Genomic DNA, 19,827 nt, shown 5'->3' on the forward strand with positions numbered 1-19,827 from the left:
GTCTGACTTTGGAGGTCTGTGAAATGCTTTATTGCTGTTGTTTAAAAACATAACGACAGATTCTCTCTGATGGCCCAGGAAATTCTGAAGAATACACATGCTATGTTTTCCTAGCAAGCTAATCTCTAATTGTCAGGACATTCTAGGTAAACACAAACTGTGAAAAAAATTTATAGTGGTTCTACAATTATATAGTAAATTATACATATGAATAAAATATATTTCCATGAATAGAAAAATTTCAAATGATGTGAAATCTGCTTACGGGGAAGATATAACAATTACAAAAGTACATAAAACAACAGATTAAAATCATATCAGAACACTCTGGAGGCAGGGCCAGGCAAATCTCTGAACTCTAGGCCAAACTGGATAAGCTTGAAAGAAAGGATGGGAAAATAGATTCTTAGTTATAATCTAGACAATAAATACTCATTGTTATGTAATTGACAATAAATAAAAAGCTTGAAAATGCTATCTTCTAGTTGGTGTAATCAACAATTTTACTACATTGTAAGTAACTGAAAACACATTCTTTTCATGTTCATAAGACATACCAAATACATCTTTGTTATATCATAAAAAGACAATATATTTAACAGAGGTAGAATTATTCAAATATTCTCCAGCCACAAATACTTAAGTAATAGTCAGTTTAAAAGTGGATACCTGGGAATCCCTAATTACTTGATGATAAAGCTGTATATTTGAAAAACTATTGAGACGACTTCAAAAATATTTCTGGGTGATGTTACAATGCCATCTTTAGATGTAACCGTAATTTTTTTTTTTAATTTTGCAATACAATTCAGTTCTACATATCAGCCACGGATTCCCCTGTTCTCCCCCTCACCTTCCCCCAGCCCACCCCCCATTCCCATCTCCTCCAGGGCAAAGCCTTCCCCGCGGACTGAGATCAACCTGGTAGACTCAGTCCAGGTAGGTCCAGTCCCCTCCTCCCAGGCCGAGCCAAGCAATCCTGCATAGGCCCCAGGTTTGAAACAGCCAACTCATGCAATGAGCACAGGACCTGGTCCCACTGCTTGGATGCCTCCCAAACAGATCAAGCCAATCAGCTGTCTCACCCATTCAGAGGGCCTGATCCAGTTGGTGACCCCTCAGCCATCGGTACATAGTTCATGTGTTTCCATTTGTTTGGCTATTTGTCTGTGCTTTATCCAACCTTGGTCTCAACAATTCTCGCTCATATAAACCCTCCTCATTCTCGCTAATTGGACTCCCAGAGATCCACCCGGGGCCTAGCCATGGATCTCTGCATCCAGTTCCCTCAGTCATTGGATGGGGTTTCTAGAACGACAATTAGGGTGTTTGGCCATCCCATCACCAGAGTAGGTCAGTTCGGGCTGTCTCTTGACCATTGCCAGCAGTCTGTTGTGGGGGTATCTTTGTGGATTTCTGTGGGCCTCTCTAGCACTTTGCTTCTTCCTATTCTCATGTGGTCTTCATTTACCATGGTCTCCTATTCCTTTTTCTCCCTCTCTGTTCTTGATCCAGCTGGGATGTCCTGCTCCCCCAAGCTCTCTTTCCCTCGACCCTCGCCCTTCATTACCCCCACTCATGTCCAGGCTGTTCATGTAGATCTCTTCCATTTCTCTGTCATTGGGCAATCCCTGTGTCTTTCTTGGGGTACTGTTTTCCAGGTAGCCTCCCTGGTGATGTGAGTAGCAGTCTAGTCATCCTTGTTTCACATCTAGTACCCTCCTATGAGTGAGTACATACCATGTTTGTCTTTCTGAGTCTGGGTTACCTCACTCAGGATGATTTTTTCTAGATCCATCCATTTGCCTGCAAACCTAATGATGTCATTGTTTTTCTCTGCTGAGTAGTATTCCATTGTATATGTACCACATTTTGTTTATCCATTCTTCAGTTGAAGGGCATCTAGGTTGTTTCCATGTTCTGGCTATTACAAACAATGCTGATATGAACATAGCTGAGCAAGTGCCCTTGTGGTGTGGTTGAGCATTCCTTGGGTATATGCCCAAGAGTGGTGTAGCTGGATCTTGGGGGAGATGGATTCCCAATTTTCTAAGAAAGCGCCATATTGACTTCCAAAGTGGTTGTACAAGCTTGCATTCCCACCAGCAGTGGAGGAGAGTTCCCCTAGCTCCATATCCTCTCCAGCATAAGGTGTTTTCAGTGTTTTTGATCTTAGCCATTCTGACAGGCATAAGGTGGTATCTCAGAGTTGTTTTGATTTGCATTTCCCTGATGATTAGAGATGTTGAGCAATTCCTTAAATGTCTTTCAGCCATTTGAGTTTCCTCTGTTGACAATTCTCTGTTTAGTTCTATAGCCCATTTCTTTATGGGACTGTTGGGCATTTTGATGTCTAATTTCTAGAGTTCTTTATGTATTCTGGATATCAGTCCTCTGTCAGATGTGGGGTTGGTGAAGAACTTTTCCCATTCTGTAGGCTGTTGCTTTGCCTTGTTGACCATATCTTTGCTCTACAAAAGCTTCTCAGTTTCATGAGGTCCCATTGATTGATTGTTTCTCTCAGTGTCTGTGCTACTGGTGTTATATTTAGGAAGTGATCTCCTATGCCAATGCATTCAAGACTACTTCCTAATTTCTCTTCTAGCAGGTTCAGAGTAGCTGGATTTATGTTGAGGTCCTTGATCCACTTGGACTTAAGTTTTGTGTACAGTGATAGATATGGATCTATATGCAGCCTTCTACATGTTGATATCCAGTTTTGCCAGCACCATTTGTTGAAGATGCTTTCTCTTTTCCATTGTGCACTTTTGGCTTTTGTCAAAAATTATATGTTCATAGGTGTGTGGATTAATGTCAGGGTCTTCAATTCGATTCCATTGGTCCACATGTCGGTTTTTATGCCAGTACCAAGCTGTTTTTATTACTGTAGCTCTATAGTAGAGCTTGAAGTCAGGGATTGTGATGCCTCTAGAGGTTGTGTTATTGTACAGGATTCTTTTGGCTATCCTGGGTTTTTTGTTTTTCCATATGAAGTTGAGTATTATTTTTTCCAGGTCTGTGAAGAATTGTGTTGGGATTTTGATGGGGATTGCATTGAATCTGTAGATTGCTTTTGGTAAGATTGCCATTTTTACTATATTAGTCCTGCCTATCCATGAGCATGGGTGATTTCCATTTTCTGACATCTTCTTCAATTTCTTTTTTCAGGGACTTAAAGTTCTTGTCATATAGGTCTTTCACTTGCTTGGTTAGTGTTACTCCAAGGTATTTTATGTCATTTGTGGCTATTGTAAAGGGTGATGTATCTCTGATTTCCTTCTCAGCCTGTTTGTCCATTGTATATAGGAGGGGTACTGATTTTTTTGAGTTGATCTTGTATCCTGCTATGTTGCTGAAGGTGTTTATAAGATTTTATCAATTCCTTGGTGGAATCTTTGGGGTCGTTCAAGTATACTATCATGTCATCTGCAAATAGGGAAAGCTTGACTTCTTCCTTTCCAATTTGTATCCCCTTAATCTCCTTATGTTGTCTTATTGCTCTGGCTAGAACTTCAAGTACTATATTGAATAAGTATGGGGAGAGCAAACAGCCTTGTCTTGTTCTTGATTTTAGTGGAATTGCTTTGAGTTTCTCTCCATTTAATTTGATGTTGTCTGTTGGCTTTCTGTAAATTGCCTTTATTATGACTAGGTATGTTCCCTGTATTCCTGATTGCTCCAAGACCTTTATCATGAAGGGGTGTTAGATTTTGTCAAATGCCTTTTCTGCATTTAGTGAGATGATCATGTGGTTTTTTTCTTTGAGTTTGTTTATATGGTGTATTACATTGACGGACTTTTGTATGTTGAACCATCCTTGCATCCCTGGGATGAATCCTACTTGATCATGGTGGATAATTGTTTTAATGTGTTCTTGGAGTCTGTTTGCCAGTATTTCATTGAGTATATTTGCATCAATGTTCATGAGGGAGATCGGTCTGTAGTTCTCTTTCTTTGTTGTATCCTTGTTTGTTTTATGAATCAGGGTAATTGTAGCCTCATAGAAGGAGTTTGGTAATGTTCCTTCTGTTTCTATTGTGTGGAACAATTTAGAGAATATTGGTATTAACTCTTCTTTGAAGATCTGGTAGAATTCTGTGTTGAAACCATCTGGTCCTGGGCTTTTTTTGGTTGGGAGAATTTTAATGACTGTTTCTATTTCTTTAGGGGTTATTGGACTATTTAAATAGTTTATCTGGTCTTGATTTAACTTAGGTATGTGGTACCTATCCAGAAAGTTATCCATTTCTTTTAGGTTTTCCAGTTTTGTGGAGTACAGGTTTTTGAAGTATGACCTGATGATTCTCTTGATTTCCTCAATGTCTGTTGTTATGTCCTCCTTATCATTTCTGATTTTGTTGATTTGGATGCTCTCTCTCTCTCTGTCTTTTGGTTAATTTGGATAAGGGCTTGTCTATCTTGTTGATTTTCTCAAAGAACCAACTCTTTGTTTCATTAATTTTTTGTATTGTTCTCTTTGTTTCTATTTTATTGATTTCAGCTCTCACTTTGATAATTTCCTGGTGTCTATTTTTCCTGGGAGACTTTGCTTCTTCTTGTTCTAGAGCTTTCAGGTGTGCTGTTAAGTCACTAGTGTGAGATTTCTCCAACTTATTTATGTGGGCATTTATTGCTATGAATTTCCCTCTTAGTACTGCTTTCATAGTGTCCCATAGGTTTGGATATGTGGTATCTTCATTTTCATTGATCTCTAGGAAGTCTTTAATTTCTTTCTTTATTTCTTTCTTAACCCATTGGTGATTCAGTTGAGTATTATTCAGTTTCCATGAGACTGTAGGTTTTCTGTAGTTTTTGTTGTTGTTGAAATCCAACTTTAGACCATGGTGGTCTGATAGAACACAGGAGGTTATTCCAATTGTTTTGTATCTGTTGAGATTTGTTTTGTGGCCAAGTATGTGGTTTGTTTTAGAGAAGGTTCCATGGGGTGCTGAGAAGAAGGTATATTCTTTTTAGTTAGGATGGAATGTTCTGTAGATATCGATTAAGTCCATTTGAGTCATGACATCAGTTAAGTCCTTTATTTCTCTGTTAAGTTTCTATTTGGGAGATCTGTCCAGTGGTAAAAGTGGGGTGTTGAGGTCTCCCACTATTAATGTGTGGGGTTTTATATGTGATTTAAGCTTTAGTAATGTTTCTTTTACATATGTGGGTACCCTTGTGTTTGGGGCATAAATGTTCAGAATTGAAACTTCATCTTGGTGGATCTTTTCTGTGATGAGTATGTAATGGCCTTCCTGATCTCTTTTGATTGATTTTAGTTTGAAGTCTATATTTCTGGATATCAGGATGGCTACACCCACTTGTTTCTTAAGACCGTTTGATTGGAAAGTCTTTTCCCAGCCTTTTATTTTTAGGTAGTGTCTATCTTTGAATTTGAGATGTGTTTCTTGTATGCAGCAGAAAGATGGGTCCTGATTTTGTATCCATTCTGTAAGCCTATGTCTTTTTATAGGTGAATTAAGTCCATTAATATTGAGGGATATTAATGACCAGTGATTGTTCATTCATGTTATTTTTTGTGATGTGTGTGTACTTCTCTTCTTTGGGGTTTACTGCTGTGGCTTTATCTATTGTCTGTGTTTTCAAGGGTGTATCTGACTTCCTTAAGTTGGAATTTTCCTTCTAGTGCTTTCTGTAGGGCTGGATTTGTGGATAAGTATTGTTTAAATCTGGCTTTGTCTTGGAATGTCTTGTTCACTCTGTCTATGATGATTGAAAGTTTTGCTGGGTATATTAGTCTAGGCTGACATCCATGGTCTCTTAGTGTCTGCATTACATCTGTCCAGGTCCTTCTGGCTTTCAGTCTCCATTGAGAAACTGGGTGTTATTCTGATGGGTTTGCCTTTATAAGTCACTTGGTCTTTTTCCTTTGCTGCTCTTAATATTCTTTCTTTATTCTGTATGTTTAGTTGTTTAATTATTATGTGGCAAAGGGACTTTTTTGGGGGGTCTAGTCTGTTTGGTGTTCTATAGGCTTCTTGTATCTTCATAGGCATTTCCTTCTTTAAGTTGGGAAAGTTTTCTTCTATGATCTTGTTGAATATATTTTCTGTGCCCTTGAGTTGGTATTCTTCTCCTTCTTCTACCCCTATTATTCATAGGTTTGGTCTTTTCATGGTGTCCCAAATTTCTTGGACATTTTGGTTCATGACTTTGTTGGCTTTAGTGTTTTCTTTGACTGATGAATCTATTTCTTCTACTGTATCTTCAATGCCAGAGATCCTCTCTTCCATCTCTTGCATTCTGTTGGTTATACTTGCATCTGAAGTTCCCAATCGTTTACTCAGATTTTCTATTTCCAGCATTCCCTCTATTTGCATCTTCTTCATTTTTTCTATTTCCCTTTTCAGGTCTTGGACTGTTTCCTTCATTTGTTTCATTGCTTTTTCTTGATTTTCTTTCAGTACTTTATTGTTTTCTTCCAGGACTTTATTGATTTCTTCTAATTTGTTTGCCCTTTCTTCTAGTTGTTTACAGCATTCTTCCCATTTTTTGTCTTTTCCTCTACACAAGCCTCTACCTTCTTCATGATGTCATTCATAAGGCTGTTTTCTTCTGCTTCTTCAAATTTTTGATGTTCAGGTCTAGGTGTTGGAGGAGGGCTAGGTTCTGGTAATGCTGTATTGCTATTCATTTTGTTGTATGTATTTCTGCCTTGATGTCTGCCCTTCTCCTTGTGGTTCATTCTTGGTCTTATCAGCACACTTGGTTCAGACAGAACTGACAGATCCACGAAGTCTCTTTCTCTTCTCCAGATGGGAGCTCTCTTGTGCAAATGGGAAGTCCGGGGCAGGATGGGAGCTCTTGTCCAGAAGGGAAGTCCGGGGCAGGATGGGAGCTCTTGTCCAGACAGGAAGTCTAGGGCAGATTGGGCACTCTTGTCCAGAAGGGAAGTCCAGGGCAGGATTGGCACTCTTGTCCAGAAGGGAAGTCTGGGACAGGATGGGAGCTGGGAGCCCACCTCTAAGTCTCAGGAAGTGGCTGGGGTCTTGGGCGGATGGGCATGGGGGCAGGGCGTGGAGATTGCAGGGTCTGCCGGGGGTCTTGGAGAAGGGGATCCTTCCCGGTGGGGCTAGAAGGGAACCTGCCCAGTGGCCAGAACCTAGGGCCAAGTTGAGCAGGTCTTCCCCGGAATGGCTGGTGCCCAGGGATGGGGTCCGGGCAGAGCCAGGGCACTCACCTGTGCTCCAGAAGGGAAGTCCGGGGCAAGATCGTAACTGTAACTTTTATACCTTCCTGCTTCAGCGATCCTCTTCAGCCAAGAGAGCTCTCCGAAAAGCGTTATTTAAATTTTTTATCTTTCTCTTGGCTACAGCCATGGGACAAAGAGGCAGACACTAGCTAAGGCTCTTAACATTCCTTGGCATTTTCATATCCCATACCATCCTCAATCCTCAGGAAAGGTGGAGTGTACCAACCGGTCTTTAAAAACTATTCTTACTAAAATGTCACAGGAACTTCACCTCAACTGGGTAAGATTATCGCCTCTAGCTCTCCTCAGGCTCAGGGCTCTTCCTAAAAAGCCTCTTTCAATTTCTCCATTTGAACTAATGTGTGGAAGGCCAGTTCTAACACCAGGTCTTCTATCCAACCCTCCAATTATTCCAGATAGCCTGTTAACTCTCCTGCTATGTCACCTAAGGTCTATCCTATGGAGCTTTGCAGACCATTCCTTACCTCAGCCATGTGACAATCCTTGCCCATCTCCAATCCACATCAGGGATCAGGTTCTTCTTTTCCCTCCAGGCCAGTGCCCTTCACCCCTTTCCCCTAAATGGCAGGGACCCTTCAAGGTAATTCTTATGACTCCTACAGCTGCTAAACTCGAGGGCTTTCCTCACTGGGTCCACCTGTCTCATCTAAAACCTTTTATCTCACCTTCATCCCAGAAAAATCTCTCTTCATATACAGTGACAAGAACAGGGCCTTTTTCTCTCAAGCTCCAGAGGACATCAGGATCCACTGCCTTGTCAACAATTCCAGAGGAATAAGGTGTCACCCTTTCCTTTTCCAACTAGGGCCACACAGAGCCGGAGGCAAAAGGACCATCAAAAATATCCAGGCGGTAAGGAAAAAATATAATGTAACAGTCTATCATTGTTAAATACTCAAACAACTGATCACCTGTGCTTCCTGAATGCTAAACTAATGAAGGGAAAAAGTGCCTTAAATAAACTACCTCTAATAAAGCTTGTCTCAGGTAAAAAAAAATTAAGCAGAGTACTAAAACATCATAATAATCATTAATTCTCTCACAGCCACTTCTTAACATGCCTCCATCTGGACAGGCTAGATCTACCTCAGATAAATGTCAGCTCCAAAAAATAAAATACTAATGATTCTTTTCTCTCTAAGCTTTTTCTATGTCACCAGTATCTTGTCAGACAAAAGGTTCCCAGCCACACCATGAAGGATGGACAGCTGCAGAACAAGGGATGACAGAACTTCATCCCAGGACTCCCACCATCATCCTAGGACTTCAGAAGCTACCCTCCCCATTTCCCCAAGAGCCAACCGATGCCCACCATTCAGCCAGAAGCAGTCTTTGAGAGAAACAATGCCCCATACCCACTCACCCACCATTTTTTCTTTAAAAAAAAAAAAAGAAAAGAAAACAAGAGTCTGGGATGATATGGATTCACAACATGCCCCCATGGTTGGACATGGTCACACATGCCCAGCGGGACCTAGTCACTTCTGCCTAGTCATTTCCAGGTCAAAAACGTCTTGCATGACCAGGACCCTGTGGTTTTATATGGTTGTGTAAAGCACGCAGCGCAACCATGTGATCTATGTGCATGCGTGGAATAGGCACATGGGCCTATGTGCGCAGGCACGGCCCAGCCTTTGTAAGCCGGCACCATGATTCCTGGCCCCACTTCACTCATGTGTCTTTCCACAGGCCTGTGCACACCTGTCTCTCACTCTTATCTTAACAAAACTCTTGTTAGTGTTTCGTGACATTTCCTTGCAGGGTAAGAGCACCGCAAATTAACCAACAGAAACCCTATCTCTGAAAACAAAACAAAAAATAAATAAATAAATAAATAAATAAATAAATAAATAAATAAGAATGGTATTTATTTAAAAAAATACTTCAGGTACTATATTGGATATGGAAAGAATGGACAACCTTGTCACATACTAATTTCACTGGAAATTATTTGAGTTTTTCTCTACCATGTGGACTGTGGGCTGCTATAAATTGGCTTTATTATGTTATGGTATGTCCCTTGTATCCCTAATCTCTCCAGGGTTTTATCATGAAAGGGTAGTGGGTTTTACCAAAGGCCTTTTCTATATCCTGTGGGTTTTGTCTTTTAATCTGTTTATGTAGTGGATTACATTTATTGATTTATAAATATTGAACCATCCCTGCATCTCAGGGATAAAGCAAACCTTATCATGGTGGGTAATTTTGATTCATTCTTGAACTTGGTTTGCAAGTATTTTATCAAGAATTTTTACATCTATGTTTATCAGGAATATTAGCCTATAATCTTTTTTTATTGTTGAGTCTTTGTATAATTTTTGGTATATGGGTAATACTGGCTTCATTAAAATAATAAGGAAATGTTCCTTCAGGTTCTGTTTTGCAGAATAATTTGAGGAGTTAGTGGTATTACTTCTTTTTTTGAAGGTCTGGTAGAATTTTGTGCTGGTAGAATTTTGTCCAACTATCCCTGGACTTCTTTAGTTAGAAGATTTTAATTACTGCTTCTCCTTCACTAGAGGCCGTAGATCTGTATGAATTGTTTATTTCATCTTGAATTGACTTTGGTAGGTTGTATTTATAAAAAATCTTATCCATTTCTTTTAGTTTTTATAGTTTGGTAGAACATATTTTTTTCAGAGTTTAGGACTTTTAATTTGTCCTAAAGTCACTGAAGTAAAAAGCATGATAAACATTCTTTTATAACCCCCAATGCAAGACAAAAAACATTGTAGGAAAAAAAAATCTCTTGAAATGTCCTTAAAAGGTTCTGTCATTTAACAGGTAACAGTGTAAAACCCCAGAGTCCTTTATTTAAATTAATTGGGAAAGATTGGCCTGGAAGGAACTATTCAAACTTCCAGTCACCTGTCCTTGTGGCTTGAAGTCCCCCCCCCCTCCTCTGCTACCTCAGAAGCCTCCTGGACCCCCAAAGCCTCCACAGCCTCTGCTGTCAAATGCACCTCTTCCTCCTCTGCCACCCCCTCAGCCCCTGAAACCTCCTCTGCCTCCACCTGGGCCACCAAAGCCACCTTCACCCTTAGGTTTGGCCCAGTCCAAGGTAACTTTGTTCCCGTCATTTCTCCATCTTCCATGGCCTCTTTGGCAGCTGTGGCATCTTCCTCACTATTGAAGTCTACAAAACCAAACCCTTTAGAGGAACCAGTTTCCCAATCAGTGACTATTCTTGCACGAACAGAGCCCTCAAAGGATTCTTTTAGTGTCTCTTCAGTGGTATCCTCAGACAGACCTCTGACAAACAGAGTTTTGGAAGGCTGACTTCTTTTTTTTTTTTTTTTTTTTTTTTTGGTTTTTCGAGACAGGGTTTCTCTGTGTAGCTTTGCGCCTTTCCTGGAACTCACTTGGTAGCCCAGGCTGGCCTCGAACTCACAGAGATCCGCCTGCCTCTGCCTCCCGAGTGCTGGGATTAAAGGCGTGCGCCACCACCGCCCGGCAAGGCTGACTTCTTGCATTAGGTAATCCCCTGGGTCCTTGTAACTCCAAACTGATTGTTTGGCCCTCAATTTCCATTTTATTACAGGAGTTTAAAGCTTCTTTAGCATCTTCAAATGAAGCAAATTCCGTAAATGCAAACCCTTTGGATTTGTCAGGTAGATTCTGGGGCACGTTAGTAAAAGTTGCTTTCTCAATTACTTCCTGAAGAGTTTTTCTGTTACACTGTAGGAAAAAGGTTACTTAAAACCAGGGTTTTTGATTCACCACTCCAGGTGCTATTCTTTCCAGCCTTTGTCCTTTCTTCCCAGTGATCGCCAACCAATTTCTGCCCCCTGTTTTCCTTCAAAGATTTTCTCTGCATCAGCTTCAGATTTAAGTTCAATATAAGCAATCCCTTTACTCTTCCCATCCTGGCTATCCAATCTGATCTCCAAGTCATCTTCAACTACTTCTTTTAATTCATCTTCAGTGATGTTGAAAGAAAGGTTTTTTGCTAAAAGTATTCTTGCAGCTTGAACTTTCTTACTATCTCTTCCTTTTGGTTTTTCTAGTTTAATTTCATTGCCAAACACTTTCAAACCAGTGAGCTCCAGGGCCTTTTCTAGGTCTTCAGGAGACTCACAGTGGTGGAACAGATTTTTAGATCTGAATTTCCTTGGTATCTGTTATAATGTCTTCTATTGCCTAGATGTTCATCAACTGATGAATGGATAATGAAAATGTGGTACATTTTCACAATGAAATATTATTCATCTGTTAAGAAAATTCTGAAATATGTAGATAAATGGATGGCGCTAGAAACTATAATCCTGAGTAGGGTAATCCAGACCTAGAAAGACAAATATTGCATGTTTTCTTTTATATGTAAATGTTATCTCCTATGCTTTTGATATGTGTATTTCATTTATAATAAGCATAGCTAGTAAGGTACAGGGGGAGGGGGAAGGGGGCCTTCTAAGAAAGGAGAAATAGAACACAGTGTTATGAAGAGGTACAGGAGAAACTATAATAGGAGGATTAATTCAGAGGAGATTGAGGGGACAAGGTAAAGGAGTGAATATGGGGAGAGATAACTGACACTAAGAACTTCAGAAAATCTACTAAGAAGCTTCTAAAATGTATACATATGTTAAAGCAATTTAAATCAAGTCACCATGTAATAGGGGAAAGAATGCTTCTAACATACATCATATTCTGCCAATTGGTTGCATCTTGTTGAGTCATTGGCCAAAGGGTTCTATCTATACCACACCCAAACCTCACAGGCTATTACCAAGGTTACTGATCAGTCTCCAATGGGGCCTCATGGTAAGGTTCTATAGCTGAAGATGTTACTTACTTATCTCATCAAAGATAGAAAAAATCAAGCTGATGCCCAACTAGAAGCTTTACCCCTGCTCACTCATGGTGCTGGAAGGTGCTTATGTTTGCTACAAAAGGGAAAAAGTAAGTATCAATCTCACCCAGATACTGATTCTGAGTTACAATAGTGGCCTATCTTCAAGATGTGCTAGTGCAAAAGTAATGCAACTTTTATGGGAGCAACCAAGATTTTTGATGGAATCTAAGATGGAACAAGATGGAACCCACACCTGACACTGTTAAAGTGGCCAAGAACCTGAGACTAGATAGGTCATGGGCCCAGAGGAAAGCCTACTACTATTGTTCTGCTAAATGAACATATAGTAAACATATAATAAAATGACTCCTAATGAAATATTGCTATACCTATAGATTCTCACATCACATAACTCTCATCAGAGAAGCTTCTTCTTGCAGAAGATGGTAATTAACACAGAGACCCACAACTGGACAACATTCAGAGAGTGAAAGATTTTGGACTACTCAGTCTGCCCCTCAAGGCTCAGGGATCTATGTGGAAGAGAAGATAGAAAGATTAAAAGGGCCAAAGGTAGTGGATAACTCCAAGGAAATAGTATCTTACACATACAACAGGGCTGAAGCACCCACGCACTCATGAGAACTATAATAGCACATACAGATCTATACAGTTTCAAACTAGACAAAAATCCCAGCATTGAGAAAGGAAAGCGAGCACAAATTCCACTCCTAGCCAAATATCTTTTGCAACTGATACTTGCTGGGAGAAGGAAAATCAGTTTTCTCCAATGAAGTGACACTGGATAAATCAACCACAGCCTAGTGTGAGCTCTATGCTTAGATGTAGTTGGCCAACACAAAATGGACTCTAGTTTTTTGTGTGCTTCTTTTTCTACTTTTGATTTGTTTGCATTATTTGACTTTTTGATTTTTTTTGCTTGTTTAGATTTTTAAGGGAGATAGGGAAGGAGAGAGAGAAAGGAGAAGGGAGAGGGGAGAGAGAATGAAGTTAGGTAGAGAGGTGGGGAGGATCTGAGATGAGCTGGGAGAGGGGAAAGAATAAAGAATATGACCAAAATATATTATATGAACATATTTTTAAAGCCAAAAAAATGAGAAAGCAATTTTAAAAATGATCAAAAAGGGTAGGAGAGATCAGTGGTTAAGAACATTTCTTTTTCCAGAGGTCCCAGTTAGGATTCCAGCCATATTGAGTGGTTTGCAACCACCTGTACCACCAGCTCCAGGAGGACACGACATTTTTGGCTTCTGAAGGCATCTGTATTCACATACACATACACACATACACAGAATTAAAAACAATAAAAATTAACTTTCTAAAAATTATGTTCTTTAATTTAAAAAAAGAAAGAGATTGGATTGTGCAACAGCCGTCCTGTCTGAGAAGCCTGAGACACAGAGACTTTTCCCATCAGACCAGTCTATGGTTTTTGGAAGGTAAAAATTAAAATTATATATATACATATATATATTAGGATATATATAGATAGATAGATAGATAGATAGATAGATAGATAGAGAGAGAGAGAGAGAGAGAAGAAAAAGAAAAAGAAATATAGGGCAAAAACACAAGCAAGACTCAGCTGGCATGCTAAATCGACATTGGGCATTAAATAAAGGATGATTAGATGTAAAGGAGTGAGCTGGGTGAGTTGTTGGGCTTGAGAACTCAAGTCAGTTTCGAGGCTCTCGTTATTACTCCCAGCTCCCACAATCCCATCTCCACCAGAAAATTTCTTTGTATTTTCAGGCCTAACCTTGCTTCTGAGCCTTCCTTTCAGAGATGGGGTTCCAGATGTAGTCTGGTTTGTGGGTGGTGCATGACAGATGGAGTCTTGGAATCCTTGGTGCAGCTGGGAGGTCCTTCAGGAGACCCATTGGGACTGTCACCCCTTTCCTCAGCTTGGTACCTCATTGTCGGGCGCACTGCTTAGAAATTGCTCATTGTGAATTTCCCTGTGAACTCCAGACCCCCCAGGCTGTTAACTTGCTGAGTACTACACGATTTTGATTCAGAGTTTCTGCCTCAGAATCTTGCAGGGTTCTTTGGCCAAATTTCAGCATGTAGTCCCGTGACTCTTGCTCTGAGAATCCCAATAGTGATGTCCACAGAGGGTTTAAGCTGCTAAGATGCTAATGCATTGGGGTATTTTGAAATATCATCTTAGAGCATCTCAGAGTACCTAGCATTGAGAGAACAGAACCTTTTCCTTAGTGGGCCCTTCTGCCTGTGCTGCTGCCATAGATGTGGCCTTTCCCTTGGCTTTTCAAAATGTCTGTTAATGAACATACAGTGCAGATTTTCCAAGCTTCTCTGGCTCCATATCAGCTACTGGCACTCCCTTTCATTAGAAGTGAGGGGCTCTCTAAGCCAAGCCAATCCTTTTAGAATGGACTCTGGACTTTCCTGTCAAAGTTCCCTATGTTACTTTGAGTAAGAAATACTCAGGCATCACCCACCTCTTCCCAAAGCTGTTATTTATCTTTGGGTTTATTCCCTGGAAACGATCTGCCACCTTCCCTCTTCTAACATCCGTTTGTATTAAACATGTGTAGTGTTGTGTGTCACAGAAGCCCAGGGTGACACAAAAGAGAAAGCTTGTATCTTTGTGACTGAGGTGAGGTAGGAACTTAAAAGAAGCCTTGAGAGTCATTTATAAAGTGTCTTGACACCCCACTGAGGATTCAGCGCTCTGCTAATGGCTATGGAGAGCTGCTGCGTTAGCATCAAAACAGGAAACGACCATATTTGTCTGTGAAGGTGAAGAATGTATTGAGAGAATATAGGGTAGGCATAATTTACTCTAATTTCTATGGCAGTAGGTTTGGGCTTTGAAGATGGAAAATATCAGTGTGGTAGAAGCAGTGGCTCTTGGCCACTGTGGTGATTTAGCACATGCAGGATATCAGGAACCAGGGGGACCGAGTCCCACTGAACACCACACTAAGCAAATGTTCTGTCTCAGCTTAGACTGGTGTTACCAAAACACACTTGAATTACTTCATTTCTTTACTACTTAATTTATATTTGTTTAATCCTTGTTCTAAATATTCCTTCTTCATTGGTAAGCTCCAAGGAAACAGAAACCATTTGTTCCATTTACTGTGAATAGCCCTAAATAAAGGTTGCTGTAAGATTTCAAATTAATTTTAACCCAAACTTAAACATTCATTTGAATACATGTAATGTGTTGATTTCTGAAATGTTTGGTAAAATATTGTGGTTGGTTGGATAATTGTCTGTGGCTGAAAGCTCTTTTTAAGGTTCCACCAAGGTGGGGAAAATTCATGAAAATTCACTATACAGGTGCAAATTTTTAAAACAAAATACTTTGGTTTTTATTTTGTTATTCAAAATAGAAAATGTAATTAGATGCTTTTGTGGCCAAAATTCTGGCCAAATGTAAATTATTTTCAAACTCCAGTGGTCCTAGAGCTATGCTGCTACAAACGGCATTTGGAACCAATAAGCTATATTTTTAAGTTTGAAAGCAGCCAAATAGTTTGCTCTGAGTTTTCACAGGGGGGGAAAAATCCCTTCTGGGCTAAAGTGTTGTGTACTGGGGTTTATTTATGCTTGAATCTTGCCAACTGACTGCCAAATAGTGGAGAACAAAAGCTTCCAATGAGTCACCCCTAACGGCTCAGCTGGTGCCAGTGTTTAGTAAATATCAAGTTCTTAAACTATATTGACGAAGCTACAGGCTGAAGTAGTTTTAGTCAAAAACATGAAACCCCAAAATGTTACCATACTGTGGGCTGTAGAAAAGGGTGGGGTTGAGCAGTTTGGGATGGAATGATGCAATCAGCATTCATACACAGAGTTCTGGGCCTGTGGGCTGACACTGGTTGTGGGGTGTGATGCCAAACAAATTGCAGTTTGATTTTAGGGTTGTTAAGTGGATGGAAGTTGGCCTGTGTCTTCAGTCCTGTGCATAGACATCCTGTCTCCTTCAAGTCCACTTTCAGAGCAAGGCACTATTAGTTCTCCAGAGATCTGTCTCTCTGTGAGAGCCAGTTGCCTGCTCTGTGCCGCATAACTGGAAACAAGGGTCCGGGCATTCCTACGCCCTAACAGCACAGCTCATATACACCCCACGATCTCTCTGGTGCCCAAGTTAACTGATGTTTTGATAAGTTTGTCGATTTTATTAGGTTTTGACCTGGCATAAAGTTAATTGCACTGACAGAATTAGCAAGCTACACACACACACACACACACACACACACACACGTGTGCACGCGCGCATATGTGTGTGTGTGTGTATCTATTTTTTCAACAGTTCAATACTTTGTTCTGTGTATATAGGCAACAGCAAGTTGCTGTAGGTCAGACATGGAGCAGGTGTCTCTTTGGTCTCACCAGCATGTCTGCCCCAGGCTATGAAGTTCCCTTGTTCCCAGGACTTAACATGGATATACCTCCATGCTGAGACAGGTCCCAGAAATAAAGAAAGACCTCTTTCTCTTCACACCCTGGGATTGTTTTAAATTCTGTACCAGGAAATATTTAGAAAAAGGTGAACAGCACCAAAGAGTAAACAGCCACAGTTGGATTCAGGGTGTTACCTGTGAATGGACACAAGCAGAGGCATGTTTCCGATGTCTGCAATTGCTGACTTTCCTTCCTCACACTTGCTCTATTCCTGTTTCCAGATACCACCCATCATCTAGAGTCACATGTGATTATAACTCACGTAATGCTTCAATTTTTTAATATTATACATCCTTTTTGTTAGGTTTATGCTTTTATTTGTCAAAGGCATTGTCATAGTTACTTTTTTTATTGCAATGACAAAACTCCATGACCAAGGTAACTTTAAAAAAAGAAAATGTTTAATTTGGGGCTTATGGTTGCAGAGGGTTAGAAAGTCCACGACCACTGTGGTGGGAAGCATGGCAGCAGGCAGGCAAGCATGCTACTGTTGCAGTAACTGAGGGTTTACTGTTAGTTTTATGTGGCACTGTTTACCCTATGAGAAAAAGTCATGAGGCACAACAAAACCCACTATAAGAATTTATTAGGAGAAGGGACAGAAAAGAACATGCTTAGGTCTATTTGGAAGACATGTGTGGAAAGAGAGGGGAGGGTACATGGGATCTGCCTTTTATGGATTCACCCACACATGCGCATATGGGCTTACATAGCTACACCACGCATTTGCATAGATTACGTGATCATGCTGCACGCAAATTACATGACCATACAGCACATGGATTACGTAGGACATATGGCCCCGGAAATGACTAAGGGTCTTGCCAGCACATGCAGGGTCATGGGGGCATGGCTAGAGATCCTATCTCTTACATCTTGATCCACAAGCACAAGACAGAGAGAAAACTAGGAAAACTTAAAACTTGCCCCCAGTGATATACACCCCACTAAGGTACACCTCCTAATTCTTCCCAGATAGTTTCCACAGACTGAGGTCTAAGCATTCAAATATATGAACCAAATTGGCCATTCTCATTCAAACCATCAGAGACACATATGTAAAGGACATGAAAGAGACAGGCACATATGTAAAGGACACGGAAGGCAGAACTTTTGTAATTTCAGTGTACCTTCCATGACTTCAAAAATTCCCTTTTGCCATTTATGGCTCAGCTACAGCTTCTGTCACTTCAGTCTTGTAAGGAATGTTGGAATGTGTGAGTATAATTCAGTTTCCTGAGACTCCTCCCAGCCATACCATGTCCTCATATCTAACACCAGGGAGTAATTGTCCCTAAGGTGGCATCTCAAAGACACAGGACATTCTCGGCAAAATTCTTGCCACCTGCAGAAAGATGTTTCAGGGTATTTTTTTTTTCACTTTTTTTCCCATTTTTTTTCTTATTAAGAAATTTTCTACTTACCCTACATACCACCCACAGATCCCACTTCCTCCCTTCTCCCACCCTCTAGCCCCCCCTCCCCAGCCACCCCCATCTCCACATCCTCCAAATCAAGGTCTCCCATAGGGAGTCAGCAGAGCCTGGCACACCGAGCCAAGGCAGATCCAAGCCCCTCCCCACCGAACTAAGGCTGCACAAGGTGCCACACAACAGGCACTGGGCTCCCAAAAGCCTGCCCATGCACCAGGGATGGATCCCAATCCCCCCACTCAGGTGTCCCCCAAACAGTTTGAGCAAAACAACTGTCTTCTGAATCCAGAGGGCCTAGTCCAGTCCTATGGGGGCTCCACAGCCACTAGTCCACAGTTCAAGAGTCTCCACCAGTGTGTCTGGTCATCTCTGCATGTCTTCCCATCATGGTCTCAACATCCCCACCCTGGAATCCCTCCTATCTCCCATCGATTGGATTCCTGGATCTCAGCCTAGAGCCCAGACCTGGATCCCTTCATCCGCCTCCATCAGTCACTAGATAAAGGCTCTATGATGACAGTCAGGGCATTCACTAAATTGGTCACCAGAGTAGACCAGTCCAGGCACCCCCTCGATTACTGCCAGCAGTCCAAGGTGGTTTTATCCCTGTGGATTCCTGAGAGCTTCCCTGGAAACTTACCTCTTCCCACTCCCATGATGTCTTCATCTATCACAGTCTCTCCTTTCCTACTCTTTCACTCTGTCACTACTCCAGCTCGACCCTCCCATTTCCCTATGTTCTCACTCCCCATTCCTTGCCCTCTGCCACCCCCTAACTCCCAGCCCACTCAAGCAGATCCCATCTACTTCTGCTTTGCTGGGCTATACATGTGTCCCTCCCATAGTCCCTCCCTGTCAGCTAGCCTCTCCGGAGCCATGGGCTGCAGTCTGGCCATCCCTTGCCCTACATCTAGTATCCACTTATGAGTGAGTACATACCATGTTTTTCCTTCTGATTCTGGGTTACCTCACTAAGGATGATATTTTCTAGTTCCATCCATTTGCTTGCAAATTTCATGATATCATTGTTTTTTACTGCTGAGTAGTACTCCATTGTGTGTATGTATAACATTTTATTTATCTATTCTTCAGTTGAAGGGTATCTAGATTGTTTCTAGGTTATTGCTATCACAAATAATGCTGATATGAACATAGCTGAGCAAGTGTCCTTGTGGTAAGATTGAGCATTCCTTGGGTGTATATGCCCAAGAGTGGGTCCTGGGGAGATTGATTCCCAATTTTCTAAGAAAGCACCATATTGATTTCCAAAGTGGCTGTACAAGCTTGGATTCCCACCAATAGTGGAGGAGAGTTCCCCTTGCTCAACAGCCTCTCCAGCATAAGCTTTCTTCAGTGATTTTGATCTTAGCCATTCTGACTGGTGTAAGGTGATATCTCACAGTCATTTTGATTTGCATTTTCCTGATGACTAAGGATGTTGAGCAATTCCTTAAATGTCTTTCAGCTATTTGAGATTCTTCTGTTGAGAATTCTCTGTTAAGCTCTGTAGCCCATTTTTTAATTGGATCATTCAGTGTTTTGAAGTCTAGCTTTCTGAGTTACTTACGTATTTTGGAGATCAGCCCTCTGTCAGATGTGGGGTTGGTGAAGATCTTTTCCCATTCTGTAGGCTGTCGTTTTGTCTTATTGACTGTGTCCTTTGCTCTAAAAAAGCTTCTCAGCTTCAAGAGGTCCTATTTATTAATTGTAGCTCTCAGTGTCTGTGCTACTGGTGTTATATTTAGAAAATAGTCTCCTGTGCTAATGCGTTCAAGACTTCTCCATACCTTTGCTTCTATTAAGTTCAGTACAACTGGATTTATGTTGAGGTCTTTGATCTACTTGGACTCAGTTTTGTGCATTGCGACAGATATGGATCTATTTGCAATCTTCTGCATGTTAACATC

General features: G+C 40.9%; 1 pseudogene; it reads right to left on the reverse strand.

Annotated features, from left to right (window-relative positions):
• Nucleotides 1-10,048: 10,048 nt before the first annotated feature.
• On the reverse strand, nt 10,049-16,647 carry LOC131922284 (nucleolin-like; annotated as a pseudogene).
• Between the last annotated feature and the right edge of the window lie 3,180 nt (nt 16,648-19,827).

This window comes from Peromyscus eremicus, chromosome 12 (assembly GCF_949786415.1).
Source record: "Peromyscus eremicus chromosome 12, PerEre_H2_v1, whole genome shotgun sequence".
In the NCBI taxonomy this organism is placed as follows: domain Eukaryota; kingdom Metazoa; phylum Chordata; class Mammalia; order Rodentia; family Cricetidae; genus Peromyscus; species Peromyscus eremicus.